Below are 5,367 nucleotides of genomic sequence, written 5' to 3'. Positions count from 1 at the left end.
CCCCGTGCGGAGGGAGACACGTGCGGCGTCAGTGCGTAAGGTGGCACCACAGATACGGAATACGTTTACTTTCATTTCATTTCATTTCATTTATTTTCATTTTATTTCATTTATTTGTTTTGCTGTGTGTATATTGCCCACTGTAAAGCTGCCAGTGACGGATGGAGCAACTTTGTGCTTTAAATAAACCATTGAATTCAACATAATGTTTAATGCTCTTATCAACAAGAGGAGAAAAGAACACTGGGAACCAAAACGTTTCTGTTTTTGAGTATAGAAATATCCCCAAACTGCCCAAAAAATATAGAATATACTATTTACAACCAATGTTGTCATAGTAACAAATATATCAAATATGGCTTAATTGTACTGTGTACACATGATGTATATATTGTGTGTATATACCGTTATTGTATACAGCCTTCTGTAAAGTTGTCAATAAAAAGGATGGAGCGACTTTGACGTCAAAAAGGATACTCAACATAAATACATGTATAATTCGGTTACTTAGAAATATAAAGAGGTGAGTTCAACTGTATTAGAAATAAAGGGTAAGAAGACTGAAACCAAATATTTCTGTTTATGAATAGAGAAATATACAAATACGATCAAATTATAATAATTACACCTTCTAGATACTGGTTGTCATAGAAGCAATCTTGAAAAGACTAGTTTATGTGATGAAGTGGTTCACTGGCCTTGTATTTCAGCAAGACGTCGTAGGTGAACAATATGACGTGCTCTTGGTCGTCTTCAAATGAGACATTAATAAAAGAGATAAAACATTTAGGCCTTGAAGTTGCTTGAACAAATAATAAATATTGATGAGTAGGAAGTTGTTTTAATTAGGATTTATTTTATAAATATTGTTATACATAGATTTGAATGTTATCAGCACTCCTGTATTTTGTATTATGTACTTGCCTCAATGTTATCAAGACAACTAGCCCAGTAACTGAATCAGCTCTAATCACAGGTGCCTGCTGCAGGTCTATGTGTTCAGTGTTTATCTGGGACAAGATGACTCAAGTCACAAAAGTAGGTGAAATAATGTGACAATATGAGAGTGGTGTGAGACCAGAGTGACCCAGATTCCGGAGGATGCATTACTTACGCACAGCTGCCCGTCTCTGCCTCTCCACTCTGCGCCGGCCTGTCTGCCATTCATGAGCTGCACCACATCACCACAGCATATGCAGCCGATTGCTGCAGGGCAGTGTTGATCATAGAGAGTGCTAAAAGAAAGAAGGAGCACACAGTCAGGGATGAGTTTCAATGCTCTGTATCATGTCCTCTCCTGCAGTGGTTGGTGGAGTCCCAGTGGTGTTATTTATATGCATGGGACATTTCTGAGTGAGATAAAAGTGGTTGAGTTTGGAGAGAGTGATCTGCAGCTCCATTCAGGTTCCTACTGGGGCCAGCACGCACACACACACACACTGATGGAGTGATAAAGTGAAAAAAACACTTAAATTGCAGACAGAGTGTGCTGAGGAGAGGGAGGCATGTGTGTCCTAATGTCATAGGATTTATGAGTCAAAGAAAAGATGCACTGACTCACAGGTCATGTTGTAGATTTCCTCATGGGGAAAAACCATCTCATCCATTAGAAACAATAACACTGGATCTGGTTATTCAGACCATTTCCATTATTTTGCCCAGTTGAAAGAAGGAAGAAGGTAATGAGAAGAGTTTCTGTTTTTAATACACTTAACATAATCACCTTAGGTTTTTTTCAGCAGATCCATAAGAGCTGTTCCTTAATAAGCTTAACATATTCATGACTGCTGACAGAACAAACTTATTACAGCTTTTAGAGGCAGCCTTTGGTATTCAGAGGGGACCAGGGAATCCAGTTAGGAACATAATGCCACACACAGACACACACACACACACACACACACACACACACACACACACACACACACACACACACACACACACACACACACACACACACACACTGAGTCAAACATTGGATACTTTTCTCAGGAAATTTCCAAAGCCAGCCAGTCACCAAACTGACCCATTTTCCACAATGTAAAACCGAGTTCAGAGTCTGCTCGCGGTGACGTAACATTTTCATATGAGGGTAATTAGGTTTTCTGGGCATGAATCACCACTGTTAGTCACTACAGAATGTGAGTCTGATGTTCCACGTCCATCCCCAAAAACCTTCATTCATAGAATGAACACAACAAGATGACAAGCTCATGTGGAACAGTAAATACTGTTTTGATTTGTGGAAGCTTTTCAAACACAGAAACAAAAATCTGACTGTTTCTTGTAGAAAAAACGAATTTAATGAGTTGTTGTAAAAGTTCAATCGGACCACACAGTAATTCAAGCTATTCCCTTTTACTGGCCACATCAATTATCATGACACAGCGAGAGCTAAAGAAGACATAATGGACTTGTATAATAATTCGTTCCAGACAGGATTCATGAAATGATTTAATTTAACCATCTTTGGTGATGTATTATATCTTATTGAAACAAAACAAAACAAAATAAAAACTGACTCAGGCCCGGACCTAAGCAGTTGTGGCTAAACTTTCATCTGTGCACAACTACCCCTGCTCTCCGTGGTGTGTAACTTCATTTTGGTTTTCTCTGCCTCGTTTTCACATTGGCCTCAAAATAGCAGCCGATCAATACATAGAGGGCTGGCAGCTGAAGAAGTGACATAACCCGCAGGAGGGAGCTTGAGTTTTCCCCTGTGGAAAAAGTGCAGAATGTGCCAAAGATTTTGTCACAACAGGAGATTCACAATGACACATTAAAAGTAAAAATAGCCCATGTTCTATGGTGAATTGTGAGTGTCACCAAATTTACACGAGTCAGATTTCTTCCTTGCCTGAGAAATGAGGGAATTTCCTGTAGCTGGTTGAATGGCAGCATTCAAAGTTTTTTTTGTATCATGAAATAGACAAGCTGTAATAATATTTAAAGTGTTTAATACAACTATCATAAATCTTGAAAACTGATTTTGAAAACAAGCTCATATCTCCGCAGAGAGGGTCACTGGCGATGTACCGGTGGAGGCCGCGGGTTGGGATATGTCCTCTACGTTACCTGGATGTGAGGAGATGAAGAGGGGACTGAGTAAATTGTGGACTTATGACCTTTGTCCTAGTGTGTTACACAGATTTTTTTACCAAAGATATATCTACATACCCATTATCCACTTTTCTTGTAATGGTCATGGTGGGGCTGGAGCCAATCCGAGCTGACATGGGTGAGAGGCAGGGTACACGCTGCATAGGTCGCCATTCAACAACTAGAGGAAGCCGTGGTACCTGGAGGACATGCAAACTCAAACATGTCTTCACCTTTAACTGTAATGATTTATGTTATGGGGACTTGCTTTGTGTCCCATAAATGTAGACACATCCCCATGATGTGTCAGTGTCAACAGATTTAGAATCCCACAACATGAATCATACCTGGACCACACACTTTCCCAAGATGTCCTCACTCCACCGGGCCTATAACTCAAACTGGTCCTCACAAAGTACAAGTAAACATTCAAGACACACAAACACACAGCATCAGACAAAAGTGATACAAACAGACAGTGACAGATTATAAGAACCTAGATGTGCACACTCCTGCAACCCACAACCTTCTTGCTTTGAGGCCACAGTGCAAACCACTCGATACCAGCCTTATACCAGATAGGAAATAAGAAAAGATGAAGTGTCCATCACTTGAGTCTCGAGTTATTACTTCCAGGAGACAGAAAATAAACACACAAACGTAAAAAGATCAGCCTGTTTTGAAATTTTCAATCAGCAAAGTAATGACCTCATGGTAAATACATCTTGGTGATGACTGTGACGGTCCCGGGCAGCGATCCTGTGGCCCGAACAAATCTGTAAGAGGATTAACATAATCAGAAGATTTGGACTCATAACAAGCTCATTATGAGAAATATCTGCTGTATCTTGAGCTGCCGTGCTTAATTTAGATGAGAGTTCCATCTGTGTGAGTGCATGTGTGCCTAAGTCAGTTCAGAAGACAGATAGCCTATTTATAGATTGAAGGTGTGCATGTGAAAGACCAGAACCAGCATAAGGGCCCTGCTTATCTCCTGAACTGGATTGAGTTAATCTACTAATCGGGAGGTATTTACATAACTGCTTCAATGCAGCAGCAGTTAAGCAATTACTGCCCCCATTTCCTTCTTTTCCCACAATGTGGCATCTATCTGCTCTCATTCCCTCCAGACTCTAACTTTAAATTGTTCTTTCCTTCTCTTTTCATGTCCTTTTTGTTGTCTGGTCTATTTCCTTTCTTGTCTGCCACCTCCTCTTCTGAACTTTGATGTTATCTTTTCCTTGTCTGTTATCCCATGTTAATGATGGCAGGTTGTTCTGTGTGTGAGCAAAAAAACTACACTCCAAGTTACAAACCCTCTGTGATTCAAGCTTGGTCTTAATCAGCATTTTTGGTTTGACAGAATTAAAGTTGCAGTAAATATTACACTCAAAACACACATCTGGAGGGAGGTCACATGTTTGTTCAACAGAATGAATGACAAAAACTGCATTTACCATTTTTTTCTTAACATGACATATAATTTAGATCATCTGATGAATCTGTGTTTGTTGGAAAAACATTGTATCCGAAGTGAATCCGAAGTTAAATCCAATTGTATAGATGTTAGTTGACTTTTCTTGCATTTTCAAACAATATACATTACTCACCAAAAAATGTGCATGTGCCATCATATACAACCTTAAAGTAACACTTTTTGTAAATATATTTTATTCAAAAAGAATAAAATAAACTGCAGAGACATGGATTTCATTTGACTCTAAACTTCAATGACCAAAATTCAGTGTAGTATATTTTTACAATAGAGACGGACTGCACAGTCAAAGCTTGTATGGACGATGGAAATAGTAACAGAAATGGACACAAAAAACTAAAATATTTCATTTTAAATGTCATAAAAAATTGTGTTTGTTTGCAACTTTATAAATCCACAAGTAAATATAAAACATGTCATGCACTGCCCTCTCGTGGTAGAAAACTAGTATGACTCTTTGCAAACACAAGAAAGGAATCGAACAAGGATTGATTAAAAACAGAGCAGGTCTTCAAAAAACTCTCCAGCTCAAGTTTATAAATCCATTTTCTAATGATCCTTTTCAAACTGTTGTTCAGAAACAGCAACAACTCGACGTGACTCTGAAGATTTGAAGCACATCTGTGAAACTCGCACTGTTTCGACGGTCGGTTGCTCAGGTCTGAGAGAAATTACGTGCGCTTTAAAACTCCGCAGCCAATCACATCGCGTCTGGAAACCCCGAGTCGTCTGCTCTGTCCAATCAGAACGCGCATAGCACGAAGTGGGCGTGA

This window comes from Hippoglossus stenolepis, chromosome 7 (assembly GCF_022539355.2).
Source record: "Hippoglossus stenolepis isolate QCI-W04-F060 chromosome 7, HSTE1.2, whole genome shotgun sequence".
Taxonomy (NCBI): domain Eukaryota; kingdom Metazoa; phylum Chordata; class Actinopteri; order Pleuronectiformes; family Pleuronectidae; genus Hippoglossus; species Hippoglossus stenolepis.
The sequence above is the reverse complement of the archived record's forward strand: the minus strand, read 5'-3'. Positions refer to the sequence as shown.